The sequence below is a fragment of the Canis aureus genome, chromosome 33, assembly GCF_053574225.1.
Source record: "Canis aureus isolate CA01 chromosome 33, VMU_Caureus_v.1.0, whole genome shotgun sequence".
Lineage (NCBI taxonomy): Eukaryota > Metazoa > Chordata > Mammalia > Carnivora > Canidae > Canis > Canis aureus.
This window is the reverse complement of record NC_135643.1, coordinates 21,991,912-22,018,831: the sequence shown is the minus strand read 5'-3', so window position 1 is coordinate 22,018,831 and position 26,920 is coordinate 21,991,912. Positions and strand designations below refer to the sequence as shown.

The 26,920-nt window shown below is 40.8% G+C and overlaps 2 long non-coding RNA genes across 4 annotated transcripts in view; one reads left to right on the top strand and one right to left on the bottom strand.

Annotated features, from left to right (window-relative positions):
- LOC144303738 (uncharacterized) overlaps positions 1-4,291 on the bottom strand; it is a 63,010-nt gene extending 58,719 nt beyond the window's left edge. Inside the window, exons 1-3 of the long non-coding RNA XR_013370711.1 lie at positions 3,915-4,291; positions 1,643-1,697; positions 703-779 (exon numbers count right to left, since the gene is read on the bottom strand). This is a non-coding gene — a long non-coding RNA (uncharacterized LOC144303738). The remainder of the gene's footprint in view (positions 1-702; positions 780-1,642; positions 1,698-3,914) is intronic.
- A 103-nt stretch (positions 4,292-4,394) lies between these two features.
- On the top strand, positions 4,395-19,739 carry LOC144303737 (uncharacterized). 3 transcript variants are annotated; one of them, XR_013370710.1, is made up of 4 exons: positions 4,395-4,616; positions 5,260-5,350; positions 6,929-8,787; positions 19,524-19,739. It is a non-coding gene; the product is annotated as an uncharacterized LOC144303737 (long non-coding RNA). The 3 variants fall into 3 exon arrangements; XR_013370709.1 differs by lacking the exon at positions 19,524-19,739 and having other exon boundaries at positions 6,929-7,018; positions 8,585-8,817; XR_013370708.1 differs by lacking the exon at positions 19,524-19,739 and having other exon boundaries at positions 6,929-8,817.
- Positions 19,740-26,920: the final 7,181 nt, after the last annotated feature.

Below are 26,920 nucleotides of genomic sequence, written 5' to 3'. Positions count from 1 at the left end.
ATCCCTCCATCCGTCGCTCCTTCCCTTCCATCCTTCTATTTTCCCTCCTTCTCAAAACCTATTGGATCAGAGCCTGGGATAGGAAGGCCTACCTTGTAAAGCTGCAGCATCTCAGAGGTATGTCGGGGCTCTTGTGAGGAAGGTGCACCTAGTCGTGTGGCAGCTTGGCAAGGGCAATAGATTGCTTTTATATGAGGACTGACCATATAAGTAAGTATACTGAGGATAATGGGAGCCAGATTTCTCAAAGTTAGAGAAAGAAGCTACAGATATTAAAATGGGAAAAGCTAAAATAAATCTTGTAGTTTTCAATATAGAAAGGCCATAAACATAGATATATATGTATATGTAACTGTATGTATATGGGTGTGTGTGTCTTTCTCTGCAAGCATTCATTATTTCCTAGCTCTGCCTACTGAGAAGTCCTGGAAGCAGCAATACCTCAATGGTAATAGGTATCCGCATCCTGAGCTTGGGTTATTTATTCATTTTTTTTAGATTTTATGATTTTATTTATTTATTCATGAGAGACATAGGGAGAGAGGCAAAGACCTAGGCAGAAAGAAAAGCAGGCTCCTCGCAAGGAGCCAGAAGCAGGACTTGATCCCAGGATCCTGGGATCACCACCCAAGCCAAAGGGAGGCGCTCAACCACTGAGCCACCCAAGCGCCCCCTATAACTAAGCTTATAAATATCACTTACCATGAAGAAGGACTCAGTATCCTTGGAGAAGTGACTGATTTCTAGGGCTGGGTCAGGGAAATTACACTGCTATGGTGCTAGGAAGTAAGGAAGAACTCAAAGAATGATAAAGCGATGTAAAAAGGACACAGTAGCTAGTATAAGGGGTCTCCTATTGGCCAAATCTGGGACAATCCAAACATCAAAATAAATAATGACAGTAACAAGTTATAATCTACTGATTTAAATAGGAATATCTGAGTCCAGACTGATATAAATAAATAAACAGGCAAAAAAATGAAGAGAAAACTTCTTACAACATTTCTAACAATAACACAGCAAGTAATTCATGTAGAACAAAGTTAACATTAAAATATCATTTTTTGGGCAAACAGAATAGCAATTACTCGGGTAAGAAACTTTAATAGAGGTCACATTTTAATGGAAGTAAAAATTCGAAGAAAATCAGGTTGTTTTCATAGCCTCAAAATATCTTTTCAGATTTTTATTTTATTTTATTTATTTTTTTAATTTTTATGATAGTCACAGAGAGAGAGAGAGAGGCAGAGACACAGGCAGAGGGAGAAGCAGGCTCCATGCACCGGGAGCCCGACGTGGGATTCGATCCCGGGACTCCAAGATCGCGCCCTGGGCCAAAGGCAGGCGCCAAACCGCTGCGCCACCCAGGGATCCCTATCTTTTCACACTAAGGAGGGCACTTGATGGACTGAGGGGACTTGATGGTATTATACTATATGTTGGCAAACTGAATTTAAATAAAAAAAATTTTTAAAATAAATAAAAATTGCTAATGAAAAAGTATTTTTTCACAAAATACTGACGAGATACAAGAGGGAAAGAGTGAATTTACAGTGGAGAAAACAGACAGCTGGTTGTCGTTACCTTAATCAAATGATCAAAGCTGGCATAACTAGGAATGAGACAAATGAGAATCACGTACCAGCTAATAGGATACAGTGGGGAGAGCATAGCACCAATTCAAGGATCTATGCATCCTGGAATACACAAATTTTAGAATTTTAATAGAATTAAATATATTCTAGTTATATATACTATATATTATAAATTTATATGTATTCTATATATTATATTATAACATAATTATATTATAAATTATAAATGTATATTTTATTATATATAGTTACTTTTATTCAGAATATATCATTAGAATATATATAATACATAATTAGAATACATATCATATATTACATATAATTAGAATATAAATATAATTTTATCTATAATATGTATATTCTAGGATGTATTTGTGCTTAATCATTTTTATGTGTGCTAATTTCCCCTTGGATTAATGTTCATTTTGGGGTGTAAATTATCTATTCAAATGATTTGCCATTTTTTAATTGCTTTACTTTTTTGTATATATAGTCTGGATACAAGACCTTTGTCAGATATATATTCATGAATGAATATTTTTTCCTAGTCTATGGTTGTCTATTCATTTTCTTAATAGTGTTTTCAAATGAGTAGAAGTTTTTGACTTTGATGAAATTCAACTCTCTTTTTCTTAAACAATTCATCCTTTTTGGATCACCTCTACGAAATCTCTGCCTTCCCCAAATTTCCAAAGATACTCTCTTACATTTTCTTCTAGAAACTCTATAACTTTAGATTTTACATTTAGGTCTATGACCCATCCTGAATTAATTTTTTATAAAGTGTGAGGTATAGGTTCAGGTTCATTTTTATCCCCTATATATTTATTCTAGTTTTTCCAGCTCCATTTGTTTAAAAGACTTTCTTTCCTACTTTCTTTCCTACAATTCGTCTTGAAACCTTTATTTAAAAAATCAATTGATTCTATATGTATCAGTGCATTTCCCAACTTTCTAATCTGTTCCATCAATTTATTTGTCTATACTTATGATAATTCCACATTATCCTGATTACTATAGCTTTATAATAGGTCTTAACATCACCTTAAAACTTGGTGAGTCCTCCAAATGTTTGTGGAATCATGTTGGATTCCTATTGGCGTCAATTTCTACAGAAAAAAGTCTTAATGTTTTAGTTGAGATTGTATTTAATGTATGGATTAATTTAGGGAGAATTGGTATCTTTTTTTAAAAAGATTTTACTTATTCATTTATCAGAGACACCGGGAGAGAGGCAGAGACACAGGCAGAAGTAGAAGCAGGCTCCCACTTGAGTCCTGCCAGGACTCAATCCCAGGACCCAAGGATCATGACATGAGCCAGAGGCAGATGCTCAACCACTGAGCCACCCAGGCGGCCTGGGAGAACGGATATCTTAACGATATTGTGTCCGTTGGGCCATAAAAATTCTGTCTCCCCATTTATTTAGATTTTTTTTATCTCTTTCAGCAAATTTATAGTTTTCATTTTAGAGGTCTTGCATGTCTTTTATTACATTTATGCTGAGATATTTTATGTATTTGTTGCTTTGATCAGAAAATATTTTCTAAGTGTTGTCTGCAAGCACACAAAAATAACATTAATTTTTTGGCGTATTGACTTTATATCTTATGACCTCTATGAATTCACTTATTAGTTATCATAGTATTTTATAGATTCTTTAGGAATTACTACATTAAGAATCATGTCATCTGAGAATAAAGATGGTTTTACTTTTTTCTTTTCAATGTTTGTTATTTAGTTTCCATGCCTTGTTGGAGGGCTTCCATCCCGTGGCACCACTGACAATTTTAGCCTGTCCTGTACATTATAGAATATTTAGCAGCATCCCGGGGCCCTACCCACCAGATGCCAGTGGCACCTTCCACCCACCCCCACCCACTGCCCCTCCACCCTTCTGAGTAACTTCCAGGCGGGGTGTACTAGGGAAGTCTTCAAGGGGCAGAAGCTGTGTAACAGCAGGAATGGAGGGCACAGGCTTGGGAGACTGAAGAAGAGAGACACAGAGGCAAATAGACAAGAGGAGAGCTCCAGAAACAACAATTTGGCCAGTGTGATGGGAGCAGAAATAATCAAGAACAGGGATTGTGGTTATAGGTGGGATGATGTCTTGGGGAAAGTTTCGGAAGGTCCTGAAATACCACAATTGAGAAGTTTAGATTTTCTCCTTTATGACAATGGCTTTTTAAAAATCTTTTTCGCCCTTCATCCCTCCCTTCCTATTTCAATTCCTTCCACTCTTTGTTTTTCTTTTTTTCTTTTTTCTTTTTTTTTTCAAATATTAGAGCAGAGCCCTGAAGAAATCAAATTTAATCTTACTTGGATGACTGGTATCGAAAATAGAGGAAATCAGAGAAGCTTCATCAAAATGTGCTCTGCGGGGAGGAACCCTGGAACCTGCCACATGATCTTGCACTTGAGGTGGCTCCTGAAGTCCCTCTGTGGCACCCCCCCCACCACCACCGTGTTCTTTGAAATAGGGATACAAACAGCGACTCTAGGTAATGAGCAGTCATTAATGGATTTTGGAGCTGAGAAGGGAAGCCTTTTCCTAGCTGTGAGCCTTAAGAAAGTTATTTAGCCTCTCTGGGGCTCATTTTCACTTTTGTAACATGGAGCTAATAATACCTTCTGGAGAAATTGTAACAATTAGAAACAAAGTACTTGGCACGGTGCCTGGTGGGTAGGTGTTCAAATAAATGTAATTGCAAAGTTAATGATCATGACGATAATAATGGAAACAGAGGGTGTCACCCAGCACTGAGTTCCAAATTCCCAAAGTCATTCTGAGATCGTCGTTTGCCATCAGATTCTTGGCTGACTCCCAAGCCAGGTTCAGAAGAGCCCTCGCACTCTGGAGCCCCCAGAAGGACTTAGTGCTTGTAGGCTCTGGCAGCTTCGGGGTGTCTGGGGAGGGCAGTCCTACCTGAGGCTGTCCTGAGTCTGAGACACGTGGCGCTTGGGGCTGACTCTCTGCGGTGGCTCCGGGTCCCCTGGCAGTGTCACTCTGGTGTGAACCCGGTAGGCCCTGGGACGGAGCAGGGGCTCCCTCCCCTCCATACCGAGCGTGGCACAAGTCAGCATCTCCCACTGCAGGCCGGTCCTTGCTCCAACTCTGGGGCTCCGCCAAAAGCAGCGAGCTGCCCTCTTATTCCTTAAGACGCGTCCTGTGTCCTTTTATGGATAGAAGACATTTGAATTGTGTCCTAGCTGTGCGCATGTTCACCCTTTAGAATTCATTTGCCATTTGTTTATTTATCATAAATGCAACAAATTGAAAGGGAGTGCCCAGCGTGTACCAGGCCCTGGCTTAGGTAGGCAGTGAAAGACCACGGTCTGATGTCAGACCATGTAGACATCATATAAATGCTAGTGACATATATGTAACATACATAAAATATATATTATATATATTTATCAAACTCAATCTATACGCATACATGTGTGTGTGTATATATATAAAAACTCAAAAGATACTTAACATGGCAAGTCAAAGCCAACTTTGCAAGTGTTTGTGTCTTTCCAGGGTGACTTCTATGGCACTGCCAACACCATCTGCTCTAGAGCAGAAAGACTACTTAATAGCCAAAAGCAGCTGCCAGCTTAGGCTTCAATGTACTCTTGTAGTTCTCTCCAGGATGACCTGATATGACCACCCTTCTAGGTAAAGAGGATTCTATCTCCATTTGACGATTAACCCTCAACCTGAGGAAAGAGAGGTCCTGCCAGCCTGGCTGACTTGAAGTCACAGGAGGGTAAGATTTTCACAATTTAGAGTCCTACCTTGAAAAGGCCAGTGTGTCAATCCCTCGTGGGGAAGGGGGGGTGAGGTGGGGTGGTGAATTTGGTTTGGTGTGGTTGGGGTCTGACTGTTTCAGTACGATTGATATGAGGAAGGATCATATTTCTGAAATACTTCCATGTGTTTCATTTTCCCTGATATTTTTGAGTTACAGTACAACATGGTGACTAATCCCTAGGAATGGAGTGCAGGCAGGGGTGAAGGTAGGAGTGGGCTGGGGAAGAAAGGCGAGTGAAGTGCATTGGCATCGAGACTTTTTCCATTCTTAAATTTGACATAAAAATTAGTTTTGCTATAGGGAAAAAAAAAAAAAAAAGAAATCTCCTACATACCTGACATTCTGGGGGTGAGGGTTCAAAATGCCTCAGAAACTTTAGGGAGGGGGGTTAGTCTGCAATTAAAGTATTCCAGTACTAACTGCTGTCCAGTGGCCAACTTTCACAAACTGCTTAATAACAAAAGCAAGATCATTATAAGCAACTTGGGAAATGCCAAAGTGCTCAAGTAAAGAGAAAAAAACATTTATAACATTAGTACCCATTTCCTTCCTTTTTTTTTTTTTACCCATTTCCTTTCTATATACATATATTTTTGTTTTGTTTTGTTTTTGCTTTTTACAAAACATCACTGAAATGAGATTGTATATAAAATTTATCTCACTGTCTTATCTGACCATTAACATTGCTTAAGAACATTTTTGTCATTAAAAAGCATATACATGTATTTTTATTTATTTATTTATTTATTTTTATACATGTATTTTTAAATGAATTATGTTATGTTGCAAAATTAACCCATATTCATTGCATAAAATTTAGGAAAAAGAGGAAGTAAATAATCCTAACTTCAGGGGATCATTACTAACATAGTTGTTAAAGTAGTTATGATATTAATATAGAGCTACAGGCAAGTGTTCTACCAGTAAAAGCTCATTATTATCTTTATCTTTCTTTATCTGTTTTCTTTTATCTTTCTTTATCTTTTATCTTTGACCTGAGATGTCAAAGGATCAAAAAGAGTACAGAGTAAAAGACATGATTAATCCAGTACATTGGAGGAACATCAGGGGGAAGAGTGGCCAGAGTTAGCAAATGGAGATAAAAGTATCTTCCTTTTAGGGTTCTTATAAGATATTTCATATAAATGTAAAGTGTTTCTCACAGTGCCTGGCATATGATCAGCACATATTTATAATTTTATACTAATTTTAAACAAAGCAATATCACCTTCTACAAATTGTTCTACAACCTGCTTTTTTAATATTGAATAATATATCGGGATCATTTTTACATGTTAAACATAAATCTGCAATATAATTTGAATATCTACATGGTGTTCCTTTCTATGTGTATGAGACAAATCAAATGTGATTTCCAGTGGCTGCATAATATGCCATCATGTATATGTGCTATAATCTATTAACATTGTGTCGTCTGTTACCATCCAGCTGCCCAGGGACAATGAAGCCATGCTAACTATAATGAAATATATTTCTCTGACTCTCTCTTAATTTTCTTTTGCTGGGCTTTAGGTCCTCTTCAAAGACTCCTCCTGTCATTTCTAGGAGTCCCCAACGGATCCAATCTATTCATTCAACCAACAAATATTGAGCACGTATCAGGTACCAGGGAGTGTGCTGAAGATGCAGTAGTGAGAAAAAAAGGACACAGCTGCTGTTCTTTGGGTGTTTTCAATCTAAAAGGGGACACCAGACCTTAATCAAATAATGACTCAGGGAATCAAATGCAAGCTAACTTAAGTAACTAGAAGAACGAGTAGAAAGCTTATAAGAACAATGGCAAAGGTACTTGACCTTGGCTGGGGCTCAGGTCTCCAAGGAAGTTCCTAATTGAAATGAGCTCTGGGGTCTGGGGAAGTTCATGGGGTCTGGGTGAAGCGGTTCTGAAGAAAGAGGGCTGTCTCTGGCAGAAGGAACGGCAAGGGCAAGAGCTCTGTGGTAGGAGAAGGCACAGTATGCAGGATACACAGTTCAGAACTGGCAAGTTTGAATGATTTCAGCAGGCTCTGAGGCAAAGTTGCTGCCCCTCATTATCTGGTACCTGGTTCTGGGGGTGATAGAGGCAGGGGAATAGTGGCCCTAATTGTCAGAACCCATTGAGGAGGTAGGTGATGGTGTGGGCTCTGGGTTGGCTAGTTTGCATATGAAAGTCACACTAGCGGGCAGGTTGTTTGCTATCTCTAGAAATTGGCTAGCCCTAGGATGGGAGTCCCTCCAGAGTCAGCAGGCCCTGAGATGTCAAAGGATCAAACAGAGTACAGAGTAAAAGACATGATTAATCCAGTACATTGGAGGAACATCAGGGGGAAGAGTGGCCAGAGTTAGCAAGAGGGACAGATGATGAGGAAGGATGACATTTCTCACTGTTTCTGAGGGACTTCAGTGAAAAATGATCTTCCCAGTTTTTGTAATCCTTTCCCCCTTTGGACACAAACATATGGCTGGACTGGAGGTCTAATCTGGCTGAGAGAAACATCTGCACTCAGAAGTGTCCCAGAAACTATCCTCCAATAACTCTTGATATAAATTACATATCCTCTAATATGTCCTAGCAACATATTGGCCTAAGCCTGAGTGCTAGGTCTCTTCCTTGGGAATATATTATTTTCTTACATTCTTTGGTCAAATTAGCCCTAGGGCAGTGGTTCTCAATCAGGAACAATTTTGTGGGATTTAGGACATTTGACAATGTCTGGAGACATTTTTGGTTGTCACAACTTGGTGGAGAGTATTAGAGTGCAGAAGTCAGGGATGCTGCCAAACATAACAAAATGCTTGGGACACATTCCCCAACCCCCCACCCCACACACACAGCAGAGCATCATCTCTCTCAGAATGTCAGTAGTAGGGCTGAGACTGGGAAATATTATCCCAGATATCTGTATCCTGGAAGTGAATAGAGTCAGAGGTTAAGCCATGGCCCTTCACAAAAAGAATTTTTCATTAAAAATCACCCTGTAGTGGATATATTATATTCATTATTTGTATAACTTGTCTTTTAGTCTCAAGAAATATCTGATTTTTCTTCTACCTATTCCTTCTCTCTATGTCTGTTTTGGAAAAGAAGGCCTGGGGGCATATTTAGAAAGAGTTACCTAATCTGCTATCTTATAGCACCATTCCAAAGCTCTTTAAGTGATGGTCTCCTATTTGTTTTATTTTTTTTAGATTCCCTGTTACTTTATGAAATTGAGTCAAGTCGACAAGTCTTTAATAACTGCCTACCATATACTTAGCACATGTCATTCTGGAAATCTAACACAATGCCTGACCCAGTGCACAGAGGGACCTAACCCATGAGAATGTACATTATCTTATGTACTTTTCCCAGTAGCCTTATAATGAAAGGATTCATATACCTCCGCTTACACGTGAGTAGATAAAGGCTTGGAGAGAGTTGAGTTGTGCCTAGATCACGTGGCTAGTATGTAGTAGACTCTGGATTTGAACCCAAGCACATGGTCTGCCCCAAAGCCAATGCCCCTCTTGTGGAACTCCATAACTCTTTCCCACTGATGAAAACTGGGGAGCACAACTTTTTATCCCATTAAGAACTATCCTCCAATTGGCTCTTTTAATTTAGAGGACTCTGTTCAGCTCATTCAGCTTCTCCACCAAAGAAGTGAGCATAGTTCTGGATGAAAGGAAAAATATTAACCAAAGGAATCAACAGGCTTCATAATAGTTTAACTCCCATTCTACCAGAAAGTCTGACTCTCAAAAACTCTGACTCCCACCTAATTAGTACCTTAGTCGAGGCGCTATAAATTAGCAGAGATTAGTTAGGGATAATGAAAAAGGTGGGGGACATATCCTAACATTGCTCCAGTTTTATTCCACAGATAGCTCCCTGGGAAATTAAACAGATTCTCATTGAGCCTGAGGTGAGCCTTGAATTTCAAAGAAGATGAAAAGACTCATCAGAGCAAACCTATTCCTGCTCTTGATAGAAATTACTTCTCCTCAGATGTCAGCCCCTTCCCCACCCCCTCAGACTATCTCTTCCAGACTGTCAGCAGTTATTTTTTAAGTTTTATCCTTCTGTATTATTTTAGTGGGGTTTTTTTTTTCCTATTATGCCCATATACCTGCTACAAAGTAGGACATGAGCTAGCTAGCTAAATAATCTTTAGTAAATACATAGAACTATACCCTATGGTAGAGCTTTAAAAATAAAAGGCATAAAGAAAGTTGCAGAACAGTATATAAGATGTGATTTCAACTGTGTTGTAAAAGGAAAATATATTTTAATATGTTCAAAATATGTCTGGACTAAGACAATGGCTATCACAAGGAAGAGGAACAGAGGAGGTCAGTCGGTGGTAGGGTGTAGGAGATGTTCACTTTGAAGATTTGAAGACCTAGTCCACTTTCCCAGGTAGAATTCTATAGATGACAAGATGCCATTTTGAAAGTTCATGCCTTATCTATAATTTAAGGCATTAAGTTCTTGATTTGTTTACTAAAGACTATAATTAATTACAGATCATAGAGACTCCTGATAAAATACTTAGTCTCTCACAAACTGCTTTGCACACCAGAGATCCACACTCTGATTTCAGAACGGCTATACCTTCTACCAGAGAGTGTAACACATCTTCTTTGCACTAATATATTACACTTTTTAGGTCAATACCCACTTACCCGGCACACTTCAATTGACCCCTAGCAATGCCAATTTTACTGTACATAGTTACAACTATCACTGGGCACAGAAAGATTTGTATAATCACCATCCTGCCCTTACCCAACAAAAATGATACAAGTCATTCAGCAGCTGATCTCAGTTAAAAGCAGAATCAGTAAACCTTTGTACTGGTGGGTTTGCCAAGCAGAGCTCCTTGGCACTACAAATGTACTGACTAGTTGGAGAGAGAGCCTCCAGGTCAAACCATTCACTCTGCACCCCTATCTTTCTTCCTTTGGTCCAACTTTTTTTTTCATGGTCATACTGCAGTCTCTGCTGAAATTTAAGACTAAAAATCAGGGACACCTGTTGTAGTTGGAAATGACCATGCTGTCTATGTTATAGTGGCCATTGAGCCTGACAGCTGCACAAATGCAAGGCCAGTCAGGGACCACTTCAATAGAAGGGACTTCTCTGGAACAAAAATGCCAACAGAAACTCAGAGCCTGAACTGTTTTGCTGTGGCTTTGCTTGCTTGTTTGCCTGGTTGTTTTTACAGAAAGAATACTTTCTGGTCTGTCTCAAAGTGGGGAATCATAAAAATTATATATATCCGTCTAAATATTTTGTTTTATCTTAAAGCATATATGTCTATTTTCCAGTGACTAATGTAGGGCCCAGGCTTGATTTGAGTGTGGACACACTGGACTTATGTTGTTGCCCCTTTTAAGTGAATTCCACTTTTTGACACACCATGTACGATTTCCAGGTTGGATTTCTCTAAAGTGGAATTCGAACTCCAAGATACTCATGAAACAGTCGTAGAGTAGATACCATCTAGATTTTTACAATCTTTCCCTACAGAGTTAACTTTCCCATACATAATTCCATAGCAATATTTTTGGTAGCTTGTTTTTATTAAGTCTTTCCAGGTCATTCCCGTTAGTATTCATAGAAAAAAGGACTCTCATTTCACTGGCTTATATAATATGTAATTAAAAGAATATAGTCAACAAGTACAGCTGATCCCTGGACAGTAAGTAGCCCAGCTGGAGGGTAGGTGACTGAGGGAAGAGCTAGAAACAATGTCCTGGGGATGCCTGGGTGGCGTAGCGGTTTAGTGCCTGCTTTTGACCCAAGGCGTGTCCTGGAGACCGGGGATCGAGTCCCACATCGGGGTCCCTGAATGGAGCCTGCTTCTCCCTCTGCCTGTGTCTCTGCCTCTCATGAATAAATAAATAAAAATCTTTAAAAAAAAGAAAGAAAGAAAGAAAGAAAGAAAGAAAGAAAGAAAGAAAGAAAGAAAGAAAGAATGTCCTATTACCACTGAAACATCAGTCAACAAGTCTTAACTCTGGGAGAAGGGGAAGCGTATGTCGGTTTGTGGCGTATCTACTGTTTATTAGTCTCTTTTAGGGTCTTGCAATGTGTTTTAAGCAGCATTGATGGGATCTTATGCAGAAGAACAGAATATCTGACAGGAGTGGAGGTGTTCTTAGGGAATTGTGTTCATCCTCAGCTGCCCACTCCTTCTATTCCCCTAAGGTGGCCCTTGAAAAGCATCGGGAACACCTAAGGCTGTGTGAAGCATAATATGCAAACCTTGGAGAGTCCAATCCTTTCACAATAGAATGATAAACCAAAATCTAAGGATACCGTGGCCAGAATTGAGTTTTTCAGGTTCCTGGGCTTAAACCTTTTCTGCTACATTTTCTGACTTTTATTTTCCATGCAACTTGAGGCTGCCCCTCCTGGGGCCTTTCTGGCATCTGATCATCTTTGTGTGGCAGCCCAGAGGCCAGGAAGGAGTAGGGTGGAAGAGGCTCAGCATGGCCCTCACTCTGTATAGGTCTCTGAACTTCTTGCCACTAGCATCTAAACCCTATGAATCAGTGTGTGGTGGGAAAGGCATGACTTTCTTTCTGACCTTTCTGCAAGACTGTTACTTTTCAACACTCTGTGGGCTGAAGAAGTGTTTTCCTTGCTAAATACATGGTGTCACTTTTGCCTCCAAATTACAGCTAGGGGAGGTAACATCTGAGATGGGCTCATTCAGGAGAAGAGGGTGGAAGAGTGGAAGGGCAGCTTTTAGGAAAGCCAAAAGCAAATGCAAAGTTTCTGACTTGACCTGAGCCAGTACATTGTTCCAGAAGCAGAAGGTAAGAGCAGAGGCCAGAATCATGAAGGGTCCCGTATCCACACTCAGAAGTGTGGAGATTGTCTTGAAGGCCATAGAGTGCTATTAAAGGTTGGCAAGTAGGGGCATGGCATGGCCAGATTTGTCATTTAGATGGGTCACCCTGTCAACAGGAGAAAATAGCTGGTGGGGGGGGGGGTGGGATTGAGAGCAGGGAGACCAGATAGGAGATGGATGGCTACACTAATTCAAGGAAAGATGATACAGTCCCACGCTAAGGCTGTGACAGTGTGGATGGAAGAGAAGAGGCAGTTCCCAAGGCATTAAGGCATCCCTGGGTGGCTCAGCAGTTTGACACCTGCCTTCGGCCCAGGGCGTGATCCTGGAGACCCGGGATCGAGTCCCATGTCGGGCTCCCTGAGTGGAGCCTGCTTCTGCCTATGTCTCTGCCTCTCTCTCTCTCTGTGTGTGTGTGTCTCATGAATAAATGAATAAAATATTAAAAAAAAAAAAAAAAAGAATGCCGGTACTTAGAACACTTTCCAGTGCTGACTAGAAAGTTAGATTAAAGTGACCAAAACAATTTGCCAGAGCATGGAAGAGAGTGTGCATGTGATCAAGCTTCTGACTCGATTGCAAGGAATATTCTTACAGCTTCTAGCTCTCCTACTGGGGCTACCCCACATGTGACCGAACAGGCTGTTTAGTGCTGTCCACTACAGAAGACGCTACTGACACAGACTGTAATGTGTTCAGGCCACAGCCCCTTCAGTTGTACAGTCCTACCATCTTGCTTCTCTATGGTTGTGCAAACAAAAATTTCCAGAAGAAGTCTACATAGCTTCTTGAGGAATGTCATGTGAGGTATATAAGCCCAACTAAACAGAATAGGTAAGAGTAAGGAAAGATGCCTACCAGGAGCTTTTAGGAGCTAATGCCAACCTGAAACAGTCCTTGCCCCACACAGGCTCTGGGAGAGGAAAGGAGGGCAGACGGCAGCAGGCATTTGGGCAGTTGGGAAAGGACCCAAGGAAGTTATACGAAGCACTTGGCATCATAACAGCCTGAGACAGAACTTCCACCAATGTAATGAGGCTCTGAAACAGAGAAACAAGCCCTATCACAGACACCCGGCCATGGTGCCCAATCCAAGGGCTCTGGGAATGGCCTGCAGGGGAAGAGTCTTCATAATGGCAAGGCCCGCGGCAGTATCTGCGTCCCCCACACACTGAGAGGCATTTCCTTTCCCTTCTGTGTTTGGGAGAGGCTGTGTTTTGTGCACTTCCCTTTGCTTCACATGAGTCAGTATGGATGGTAAGTCTTCTAGAGGCAGGATCTTTGTTCACAATTCATGGTGCATCTGAACTCTAGGAGAAGTAAATGAGTATGTGTAACTGTCCTTCAGTTTACCCACTTGATGTATTTCTAAGAAGCTGTGGGTGTACCGCATACAAACCAAGTTTCAACACAAGTTGTCCCTAACAGATGAAAATTGCAAATGAAAGTGCCACATGCTGTGTAGATCACACGATCAGTGCCGAACGGTGCCTGGCACATAGCAGATGCTCCCTGAATGTTCACTGAATTCACAAATAAGTGGGTTATGTTAACTAAGCACTTCCACACAAATGATCTCATTTGATCCTCCCAAGTCTCAGAAGTAGGTGTTGTTATCTGTGTCTTATAGAAGAGAAGACGGAAGCTCTGAAAGGTTCGCTGACTTACATGCTCAAGGTCACACAGCTACTTTATGCTGTGGCTGGTATATTAATTGAGATCTTTTGATTCTTTCCACCACTCGACAGCTGTTTGTAAAAGCTTCAGTCTGCACAATTCTGATTTAAATGAACCTACTGAGCAATCCTCTGGTGAAGAAGAAAAACATGCCTAATGCTTATGTTATAAGTCATTTTGGGGGTATTATTTTGGATTTTCCAGAGTGGGGTTCTCCATCTTGTAAATGCATAAATCCCTAGTTTGCACTCATTTTGAAGACTGACTAACTGTAGCACATAAAGGATACACAAATGGTAACTACAAAAAGAAAGAAAAAGAAAAAAGAAAGAAAGAAAGAAAGAAAGAAAGAAAGAAAGAATGAAAGAAAGAAAGAAAGAAAGAAAGAAGAAAGAATGAAAGAAAGAAAGAAAGAAAGAAAGAAAGAAAGAAAGAAAGAAGGAAAACAAGGAGAATGAAAAAAATAGACTTCATCCCTTCTTTTGTCCTATTAGAATCTACTTCTCTCCTATTTAGCAAACATTACATAATACTTTATTTCTTATTTTCTGCCTTGTTCAAGGCCTAAATATTTGTTTTCTAAAATTGGGACCCTGATTGGTTGGGTTGACATGGTAAACTAATGAAGTCGAAATTGATCTGTGGAGGAGTGAAAAACCTACTCCTCCAAACTATAGATGCTGGAAACCATAGATGGAGGAAGTCTTGAGCTTTCTTCTATGTAAAAATGGAAGCAGTGGAACCCCCTGGTGCAGGAATCTTGTCTCAGAATGTGTCACCTCTCACGTGTACCAGCGAGTGGGCTCTGCCCATGTGGTTATTCAGATTCCCATGCCTCTCCCACCTGCTTGAGGCATCTGGGGCCAAAATCAGCTCAAAACTTCACATCCTCTGCCTCCCTAAGTGACCCCTAAGCCTCCCGCTGAAGGCAGTGTTCTGGTCCCTGTCCCCAACTGCTGTTGAACTTTGCGTGCTTGGTGTGCTTTCTCTCCTGATCTTTTTTTAGGTAAGAGTGAACAGAAGCCCAAAGATCAGGTGTTGGCTACAGAACAAAGATGTTTACTTTCCATTAGGATCAAAGGTGAACATAAATCAAAAATAAGTATAGCACCTTGACCAAGTCTTTCACACAATTAAACAGAATCTATTTTGATAATTATATCAGCAGAAACTGCTCGGGAGAATTTGCCTAAAGCAATGATTATCTTAATCTGATCTACCAAGTCCTCATTTGACTAGCAAAGTGTCACTTCATGGCCACAGGACAGGAGATTGCAGCACAGATCTCAGGAGATCTTAAAGTGGTATTTTTAAGAATTCCAGAGACCTCAACCTTGCCTGTGGTTAAACTTTATTCATTCAGCCTTCCCTGTTTCAGAACTTTGTTTTCCAAGTTAATCTATCTAAAGTGCTGAGAGGAAACAATTGAGTAAAATCTAAAGGAAATTTGCTTCATATGTTAGTTTATAAAAGAGGGTCCAGGAAGTCCTAAATACATACATGCATGCATAAAATTTTGATGGAGGTGACAATGTATTCGCCAGCAAGCAAACTGCAAATTCACAATGGTGTTTATTGAAGTGCACTATATTTAGCAAAGGCAAGTCTGATGGGGCTTGGCTTCGAGAGGGCCGTTTGATCCTTCCTTTCATCACTGCCTGGTGAGGAGGACCTTGGCGAGGCCTGAGTGGGGAGAAATCACCACCAGGGCTTCCACCGCACGAACCTCCTCTCTTGTGACCAAACATAGCCCTGCTGCTTCAGGAAGGTTTGCATAAAAGGGATTGGTTTTCATTTGATTCTGCAAATGAACTCACTGTGAAAGCCTGGCAGAAAGGAAGAGAATAAGAAAGAAAAAAAATTCTTAGGCAGTTCTGGCCAGCTTCCAAAAGCTTCAAGCTGACAGCACAAGTGGTTTAATCTGCTTCTTTAGAGCTGAAGACATGCTTAACTTTCAAGGCCACAAACTTGGGACTTAATGAGTGATCACCTGAAATTCTGAATTTTTTTCTGGTAAAAAACAAAAACAAAACCGGGGATCCCTGGGTGGCGCAGCGGTTTGGCGCCTGCCTTTGGCCCAGGGCGCGATCCTGGAGACCCAGGATCGAATCCCACGTTGGGCTCCCGGTGCATGGAGCCTGCTTCTCCCTCTGCCTATGTCTCTGCCTCTCTCTCTCTCTCTCTCTCTCTCTCTCTCTCTCTCTGTGACTATCATAAATAAGAATTAAAAAAAATAATAAAATCTTTAAAAAAAACAAAACAAAAACAAAACCAGAAAACAAGATATCATGCTTGAACTATGCCACCTTAAAATAATTTTTTTTAATTGTAGAAATGGTGGTCCCTTTCTTGAACTTAAAAAATATTGTAGAAATGTGTCACTTCTCTGAGAATCATTTTGCATCTGTTGTTACCATATGATTACATTCAAACTGTTGAAGGCAAAAAGATAGCCCTCTTTAAAATGAAATGAATCGAGCTGGATCTAAAATAACTGTTATTTATTTGCTGACTGCTTACCACCGGCAGGCACAAGTCTTTGTTTTATTAAAAAGATAAGTAGCGATGAAACATATTCACTGTTTTCAGGGGCTCACAATCTACCAGGGGAAGCACACATTTATGACTAGGTAAAGATATATATTCTAATTTTCACATAGTGCAATGAGCATTACATAAAAGGTATGGGCAGGACACTGTAGAAACAAGAAGAGGTAGTAATGAATTCAGCTGCGTGGGGCACAAGTCTGTCTTGGCTTCACATAGATATTAACATTGAGGCTGGGCTTGAAAGAGATGCTCTCTAACAAGACTTAGGAGTCAGGCCAGCACCAGATGGGGACATACTGTACAGCGCTTGTTAGCAGTGAGGCCAGCTCTGTTCAGGTACAGGATTACTCACCTGCTGCTACCTATCCAAGTGCCACAGAACTCACTAAGCTGGAAAGCCAGGCTGCTTACTGGCCTTCTTGCTTCAGTTCTCGTGCTTCTGTAGAAGTCTCCTCTCCACAGGCCTCAAGACTCACCCCCTTCCTCTCTGAATCATGTATTTCTTTAACATGTATACTTATACATGTTAAATACATGTTAAATAAAAGCACCTACTTCACAGCATGCCCTCGGCTAGACCCTTGGAATATGTAAGTCAACAAAACAGACAGTAACCCTCTCCTTGTTGAGCTTATTTTCTAACAGTGGAGACAGTCACATGAAAACACAATCAATGACTAGAAAAGAGTACATTTTATATTAAGAAGTAGAAGTACGATTTAAAATTTTGAACAGTGAAAGGACGTCAGAGTAGTGGCGTTGGGAGCAGGTTGGAATTTTGAACAGGGTGGCCAGGGTGGACCTCGTGGAAAAACTGACCTTCAGCAGAAACACAAAGAAGGCAGGGGGCAGGAAGTGGTGGTCACCATGTGGATAGTTGGGGAAGAGTGTTACAGACAGAGGGAATAGCCAGGGTAAACAACGAAAGTAGAACAGCACCTCCTGTTGTCCAAAACAGTGAAGAGGCCATTATGGCTGGACCAGCGAGCAAGGGGGAGAGAAATAAGGATGAAGTCAGAGAAGAAAGAGGGGGTGGTCATCTCATGGAGAGTCTTCTGGGTATTATAAGGAATCTGGCTTTAACTCTGCGGGAGATGGATTTTAAGCAGGAGAGTGACATGCTTGGACTTATACTTCAAAGAGAAACAATCTGGCTGCCCTGTTGGAGTTAGGCCATACGGGAAAGGTTAAAACCACACAAATGCTTCGGATCTGGCTTTAGTAATCAGGATGGAGGAGCTGGAGGCTGAGAGGAGGAGAGGAAGTGGAGGAAGTGGGGAGGTGAGGGAGGCCTCTGGGTATATTTTGAGGACTGAGCCAACAGTATTTGTGGATGGATTGGCCAGGAGGTGAAAGAATGGGAGAGTTCAAAGATGACACCAAGGATTTTGGCCTCAACATCTGGAAGGATGGAGTTTCCATCAGCTGAAATGGGAAGAGCTACATGTGAAAGAGATTTAGGATAAGGTAAGGAGTTCAACTTTGGACATATGAAGTTTGAGGTGTCCATTAAACACCCCAGCAGAGACCTGCACCAGAGTTCATGAGAAGGGTTAGGATAAAGATATTCATTTGGGAATCATTGCTATGCAAATCATACTGAAAGTATTGAATTCTACTGGGTGAAATCATGAAGTGAAAGTGTATATGTGGAGAAGAAGAAAAGACCATGTATTGAGAAAAAAGGAACAAACATAAAAGACAGAAGGAGAAATCAATGAGGTAGGAAGAACTCCACACAACATAGTCTCCTGAAAGCCAAATGAAGAAACTTACAGTCAAGGAAGAAGGAATGGTCAACTGTGCCCATTGCTGCTGAGAAAAGTAGAGGGCTGACCTTTGTATTAAACAGTGTAGGGCCGCCTGGGTGGCTCAGCAGTTGAGCGGCTGCCTTCCACCCAGGGCATGGTCCTGGAGTCCTGGGATCGAGTCCCACATCGGGCTCCCAGCATGGAGCCTGCTTCTTCCTCTGCCTGTGTCTCTGCCTCTCTCTTTGTGTCTCTCATGAATAAATAAATAAAATGTTTTTTAAAAATAGGTAGTGTAGGTCATTGTTCAATCCAAGGACTCATCTGTAACTTTTATAAGAGCAGTTTTGATGGAGTGTTGAGTGCAAAGTGTGTTGGGGTAAATCATTCCCAGTCTCTGTTTCAGAACCACGTTCCCCAACCTATTTCTATCTGCTCTGTATCTTAGCCTTCTGTTTACTTTGCTGGTTCCTCATTTCTGTCTCCATATCAAATTTGGATTTGGTGCTGAGCCCCTTTTCCATGGTTATAACTTTGAGGCCTTTAAATAATGTGTCCCAGCCACATTGCCTCTAGATGCTCGAAATAAAAATCCTTTCCAGCTCCCTTGGACCCAGACCCTTTCTGTTCTGACATTACCCATATGACTTATTGCTACTGGATTTGTCCTGGCTTTAGGTTCAAGGGGAGTAGACAGACATAAGATTCAAAGAGTTTACCACAGATTGGGTTGCTGGCACAGCGTTCTTGGTGCACAGATCTTACCACACTTCTTCTTTCCCATGGTCCAGTCTGTTTCATTTCTCCTGAGGCCTGGATGTAACAGCTGGCTCTACCCGTCCTGTCTTGAGCTGACCACAAGGCCTAGTTTCTTTTAGTGGCCACTTGGCTTCTGGAGAGTTCTACTTCCCTAGCCTGTCTTCCTCTAAATTCCTTCAAAGCTCCTCTGGAACTTTCTCTTTTAAAGATCATCTAAAGGTATAGGAGCTTCCACTTAACCCTAGCGTTGGTCACGTTTCTGAAAACTTTGTGGGCTTAGTTAAATTCCCATAGTAGGGTTAAGTTAAGAAGCCCTGCAGAATTTGCTTTCTTTAAAGGAGATTGGGCTGCATTTCAATTTCATGGTTATATGTGATTTTGGTTTTCCTTTCTCCATGGAAATTGACAAATGAGGGGAGAGGATCTAGTGTAGGATAGGCCTACTGATGGTGACAAGTATCTACTATCTTGGTGCATCCCTTGTTCTCCATTTTATTGGCTTTACAGAAAGCAGGCTGAACTAAGTGACCTGCATATTCATTCTTCTTATAGATTTCTACTCCTCCTCCAACCAGGAAATCACAAGCCCACTTCTTTCCCCCTGAGGCTGTTGAAGAGGAAAGGCTTGGTTGAACCTTTGTTTCTAAATGAATATCTAGGGCAGCCCGGTGGCTCAGTGCTTTAGCACCGCCTTCAGCCCGGGGTGTGATCCTGGAGACCCCGGATCGAGTCCTGCATCCGACTCCCTGCATGGAGCCTGCTTCTCCCTCTGCCTGAGTCTCTGCCTCTCTATCCCTGTGTCTCTCATGAATAAATAAATAAAATCTTAAAAAAGTTAAATGAATATCTAGTATTAAAGATGATCTCTATTTGCCTTTTGTATATACCTTTGATGTATCTTGGGTCAATAAGTTATGAAAACTTCATGAGATGGTTCCATAAAGGTCAACACTCATTCACAGGGTACCTGGAGTCATGAGGCCAACTGTAAAAGCAGCACCAGCAAAAGCAGAGGCCTCCCTGTGCCCTGGACAACATTCTAAGCACTTCACATGTTTTACCTCCCTAAACCCTCACTCTGACCCTATTAGCTATTATTACCACAGTTACAGAGTTGCCCAGTGTCCCCTTAAGAGTGTTCTACATTCTCTACTCACCAGACACAGGGGAGAACATTCTTACTCTCTCCATGGAGTCTTCAGTATGGCCCTCTTTGTGCCAGCAGCTGTCTGAGCTGAACTTTAAAAAGTGCAGCTCTGCAAAGTGAGAACTGAGGAAGACACACCCATCCATAGCAAAAGGGTAACTGTGTGGTCTAGATGTCCGTTCTGAGAGGTGTAACACTTTGCTGAGAAGTTGTGAACTCCAGTCCTCCTGCACTCCACTCCCACCGCACATATCAATACAAATGTACACCAAGCATTCACTTCAGCCATTTCAAATAGTTTACATTTTACCACATGCAAAAGTATCAGAAATGGAACAGGTTTTAACCTTCACGCCTTTTAAAAACACTCAGGTACTACATCAAAAGTCAACCAAGTGAGTGAATCATTTCATAGAAGAAAGGCAACAAAGAACAAATAAAAATTTGAAAAGAACAGGGCTTTGTCCGGGAAAGAAAAAAATTGCCAGTCTTTCTAGATAATCAGAAGGATTGGTGGTGCCCAGACATAGGTTTTGTGTGGCTATTTAATTTGTCTAATTAAGGTTGCTAGAATTCATTAAACTTCTTCCATGGAAACAGTATCTCAGGCATACAATTGTTTTGAGCTCGTTTTGAGCACAGAACAGGAAGCAAGCTTCAGGATAGAACTGAGAGGCCAAAAGACATCTCTAATGTTTGAAGTAGAGAGCGTTCTTGAATTAAAGTGCATTTGATTTATGCATATTCAACCACTCTGTGGGAGTGGGAGGCTGGGAAATAAAATGTTATCAAATGTTACTTTGTATTTATTATATATTGAATAAACATGTGCACTTACATATTACATATTTTACATAATTATGCAGATTCACAAGTTATATTATATAAACTGTACACTCAAAACCCTGAAATCAGACTTTATGAGCAGCTCAAGGGATTTCCAAGGGTAATTTTAGCATTACTTGCTGTTTATCTTGAGCACAGTTCTAGAAGTCCAACCAGCCTGTGACTCCTCTGTGAATTAAATGGGCCTTAAGAGGATAAGAAGGCCAATGGGATGGATGTCTCTTGGACCCAAGAACTAATCTAAGTCTGATTATTACTAAGGTGGGGTCTCTACCTGTCAAGAGCCTGGAATTCCCCCCGGAATACAAAAGGAAAAGGTTCAAGTGATTCAGGACTGTGTTTGATCAGTCTGTTAGGTTTTATCCAGATCATGTCCCAAAGTCAATGAGAGCATGTTTTTTGGGCTGCTGTATTAAAAGTGTGTTGTGTTGAGTTAGAAATGGTTTTCTTGCCCATGAGCTTGCTTCCGTAGCTACAAAAGACATTCAGAGAGGACAGTTCACCAAACTTAGCCCAAAAAATCCTCTGCACCTATTTCTATTCTTAGAGGCCGTGTGTGTGATAATTATACAGAGACCAACTCCAGTCTTATGGAAGGGGGTATATGTTTACAAGGACTAAAATAGTAGCACATTAAAATCAGGCAGGTGCTTGACTGGGGAATGTAAAACCATCTTCTCTAAGAGGCTCTGGAAGTTTTTATTTAAATGTTTTCAGCAAAATAAACTGTTACTAGGAAAACATGTTGTTATAAATATAAGAAGGGTCCGCGGGTTTGAAATGTATCTGACTGATTTCTCCTTCCTTGTAGTTCCACTAAGCCTACATGCTCAGCAGTGAAAGTCAGATCTCTTGATACCCTTGATCACCCCTGGCAGCGGGCAGAAAATGGTCGGCTTTCTGAGCTTACAACAGACAATCTTTCTTGATTGATGACCCCTGACCTTTTAAAGATTATGTATTCAGAGATCTCATTTGACCCAGGGTCTCTCGTGTGGTAGAATGGGCCAGTCTACAGATACCTTACATTCTCCATGTGAGGAAAAAAACACAGGAAAATGAGAGTAAACAGCAAAAGAAGAAACAATGCATTAGTTCAGAGAGTTCATAATTTCTGTGGGTACTGAGAGTAAGGGTCACTTTGTGACGGTGATGGTAGCCAAAGGACCAGAGATAGGGGGCTGGAGCAGAGAGTTCAGAGGAATCGTGAGACCTCTGAAACAGGATGGTTCGTATATATTTATTTCCAGGAGAATCATCAAATTGAAATTGTCAGATTCTCAAAGGGTTTTGGGAATTAAAAAGGATTAGAAGCTTGTCATAGGAGATCACTTTAATCAGTCTTACAAGATTCGTGAAGTTACAGAAGGTATAGAGGAGGCCATCTCAGGAAGTGGGGAGAATGCAAGACCTAAGCAAAGAAACACTCTGAGAGACGAAAGTGCAAGGCATACTGGAAATGGTTTTAGATTTGTGTGATTGGGACAGGGAATTCATATGGAACAGCTAGGAAAGTAAACCTGGAGAATAGGTAGGAACTGAAATGGGGGGCAACTTTAAATGAAACCGAAGGAGGGACACCTGGGTGGCTCAGTGATTGAGCATCTGCCTTTGGCTCAGGGCATGATCCCAGGGTTCTGGGATTGAGTCCCACATCAGACTCCCCGCAGGAAGCCTGCTTCTCCCTTTGCCTATGTCTCTGCCTCTCTCTCTGTTATCTCTCATGAATAAATGAATAAATGAATAAATAAATAAATAAATAAATAAATAAATAAATAAATAAAACCGAACAAGATTGCGTTTCCCTCTATAGACCATGGGGAATCACTGGTTCCACTTCAACTGAAAAAATATTGTGTGTCTGATACCTACAAAGCAATGTGCGGTGTCCTAGCTTGCAGGTGGGGATGGGAGGCTCATGTGTAAGGGAGAAGGGTTAAAATTTGCTCGAAGTATAACAGTAATTAGCAACCATTAACATTTACTCCTGTGCTTACTGTGGGCCAGTCCTTGGACTAAGTGCTTTAAATGGATTATCTGATTTAATCCTCACACCGCTGTTGAGGTGTACCCTATTGGAGTAAAAGGAAATTACATTACTTGTCCTTAGTTATACAGCCAGGAAAGGTGGAGTCATTATTCAAATTCAGGCAGTTGTAATTCCACTGCCTAAGCTCTGGAAGGCTCTTCCATTCACTGTTTCGGAATATCCCGACCTACTGCTGCAGCCAGAGATGGCCATGATCCCATGATTCTCATCAATACCAGGGTATTGACATGTCTAGAGGCTCCCAAAGTTTACTGATTGCTACTGATGTGGCAAAATGAATATTGCATGTTTCTATAAACAATCAACTTTATCTCAAGACTTGAAAAAAAATATATGACAACAGATATGAGAATATTATGCATGTAAAAATCACATTGATTAATTTAATTTTTAATGAACATAGCATACATGCAGAAAAGTAAACAATCACAAGCATACAGCTTGTTATACTTTCACACAGCAGATGCAATCATGCAACCAACACCCAGATGAGGCAATGGAGCTCTTCCAAAGCTCCCATCTGCCCTTTCTCTGACATCATCACCAGCAGTAGCCATCATGTAGTATGTTTTCTTTGCAGCTGGCTTCTTTTCCTAACTTTGCATTTGTCAGATTTATCTATATTGCTGCCTGTAGCAGTAGACTATATAAGTGACGTTAGCTTTTAGGATAAAACCTGATGCCACAATGAAGTTATTTGCTTTTAAGGGAATATTTTCCTATTTTTTTGAGAATGAAGTTGAGTCTCCTGTTTGGTCACTTTGATGACCAGGTTTGAGCAATATAGGAGAAAGCACTCAATTTGGCATCAGAAGAAAGGATTCTAGTCTTCCTCCACTACTCATAGCTGTGTGACCTTGGGCAAGTTACTTAAATTCTCTGAACTTCTTACCCTATTAATAAAATAAGGAAGTGGGAGTGGGGGAAGGCGGTGGGGGGGGGGCAATGTCTAGGAGACCATTGAGAGAGGAGGGCAGAAGGCGTGAATGTCTCTTGTTCTACCCCTGTATGAGTTGTCTTTGCTTCAATTCTAAGCTGAATGGGCTTAACTTAAAGAAAGTTGATAGAAAAATAAAATTTTTCTAAAATAAAATTGTGTTTTCTATTACAAAAGAAAAGCATATTTGTTGTAATAGTTCAAACAACACCAAGCTGCATAAAAGAAAATTTGATAGTAATTGTTCAATCTTACCTTCCCAGTATACAAAAACAGTTAGTTTGGTGTTTATGCAACTATACATTTTCTATTGGCACAACTATACTTTCCCTTAATGAGTTTTATTACTGTTATTTTTGAAATGGAATCATACTAATACATTTTCGTCTGTAATTTTCTTTTTGTGGAAATTCTTTCAAGACCGAAGCATATGTTCCTATTCATTTAATGTCTGCAGAATTAATGTCTGCACAATGTGCCATAGCATGCATGCACTTTAATCAATCAACCATTCCTTTACTGATGGATATTTAGGTTGTTTTCCAATTTCTTACTATCACAACATGTTGCAATAAACATCCCTGTACATACCTTATTTAACCCTAACATTCTTATTCTACATGATAGATAGGAACTGTCAGGTTGTTTTCCAAAAAGTTGCTTAATTTGCATCTTGACACTTGAGTTTTGAGCAGATTGGAATGTGAGATTTGAAGCAAGGAAAGAAACAAGATCTTAAACAATTCTCATAATATTTCAAATAGTCCTAGAAAATAAAAAGCTGAAAAATAAAATATTAAGTGCATCTTCAGAGGCTCCCGTTTGAAATTGCTGAAGCCTGAAATCAGAAATGTGAGAAAGGGAAATATTTCCCTAAGGAACACAAAACAGAAATGTGATTTCAGCCCCCAAAATGCAATATGAAGAATTAAAAGACAAAAAAATTCCTGTCTAAAATCACAGAAATGCCATTCGTGTTATTCTGTAGACAGGCAGCTGAGTTGACTGGTAATTTAAAGTGTGTTTTAACACCAACCTGGAAAAACTTCCAGTAACTTTTAAAGCCTAATGATGCATCTTTGTGGACCTGCTGTCCCAGACCCTTAGCAATTCCCCCCTGGAGGACCCTGCTTCCTTCGGGCTGGGATAACCCAGAGGCGAGTCAGGAGAAACGGACAGAGTAAGGCTATTTCACACAGAGGAAGGTTTATTTGTCTCGTCAGGGTTTCACTTTGAGGCTGGTCTGGGAAGGATAATTTTCTTTTATCACAGTAAGATCTGAAACACCAAAATCTCCACTACTCCCTCAAGAGAGAACCAGATGGAAGCTTTTGTCAGGAGCCAAGGGGAAGAAGGGAAAAGGAGGGCAGGGTCTAGGAGACCACTGAGAGAGGAGAGGGGGAATTGGGTGGGAGACCAGAGAGGAGCCAGTCCTTGATACCCATCCTGACTGGAGGGGAAAAAAAGTGAGGAATCTTTTTTGCACCACCTCCGCTCTCTGTGCGCAGGCTTGAGTGTCAAAGTTTTATTTCTGGTGGTGAAGTGTTTCTTCCTGTCCTCCCAAGTTTTAAGGGCATAGCCGAGGGGTGGCATCTACAATGCACATGGCACGATGCTACAACGTGCTCTTCTTTGCCCAAGTAGATTGTGCTACTTATTCATCCTCAGGGTACATGCTGTTTTTTTATTCACAGGGATAGTTTTACACTAATCCTGCCACTCCGTTTCCTTGGACTCTGTGGTGACCAGCTGGTCCCATGCACAGGCAGCTGGTTGAGGCCGTGGCATGGCTAACTGGCCAGCAGTGGCAATACGCCTGTGTGACCTCCACCTCACAGCCCCAGTGCTCAATCACCAACCGAGCGCGGTGGGCTTGAGTCACTCAGACCTGGGCAGTCAGTCCTCTAGCACTGTTAGTTGTGGCAAGGTCACGCAGCTACACATCTTCACTAACCTACATTTTTTCTCTATAAAATGGGAATAATCATTGCTCTCTCGTGGTGTTCCTGAGAGGATTAAACAAGCCAGAGCATATATGTACCTCAGTAACTACATACATAACCTCAGTAACAACATAACTAAACACTTTTTGGCACACCCAGCCAAAAAACAAATTAAAATAAAATAAAAAATAATGTGATGACTTCCCTTCAGATGTAATTCTTAGGTGTGCCTACCTGGGCCAGGAGGTGAAACAGCTGGCCACACTCCGTCATTAAGCAGCGTCCAACAGAAAAGCCTCCCTCACATCAGTGTTTGAGGATAAATGTGCAGGTATATTATGGAAACCCTTACACAGAATTCAAAGTAATCAGAAAATCTCTCCCTCTTATTGCAATCCAGAGAAGCGTGAGAATGTCTGTGGTTAGTAAATCTTTTGTCTGACGTCTGGTTCGAGTCCAAGTTTAAACCTATCTCTTTATTTCTGGTCTAGGAGTCTATATCTGCTAAAGTGCTCTTCCTTTTGAATGATATATTTATCTATTGTATTATGCCACTGTCAGAGACCTGGAATATAACCATATCCTTTTTTTCCAAATGGTGGATAGCTTGGCCTTCATTCTCAATTTCTTTAATCATGTTAAAGTTTCTCATACTGTGATACATTTCACAAGACTTTCAGGGAATGCTAAGAACTTTCTCTGCAGAGATAAAAATAATGACACTGAGTCATTTCCTTTGTTGCTCTTTGAAATCCCATATAAAGTTATCTAACAAGTATACCTTGCCTGGTCTAGCAAGTATGCCTGCTTAACACGGGTTAACGCTGGCAATATTAGTCACTGTCAATTGCTCAAGAGTTGAGATCAGATAGGCAATCACTGAGTTCATCTGTAAAAAAAAAAAAATGACTATAGTCATATTAAGGAATAAAAGGCTCTATGGCTACCAAATGAGTATTTCAAAGTAATATATACTGACAGAGAACTCTGGAAATGCAGGGACAGGCAGGTTGGGGTTCTTAATTG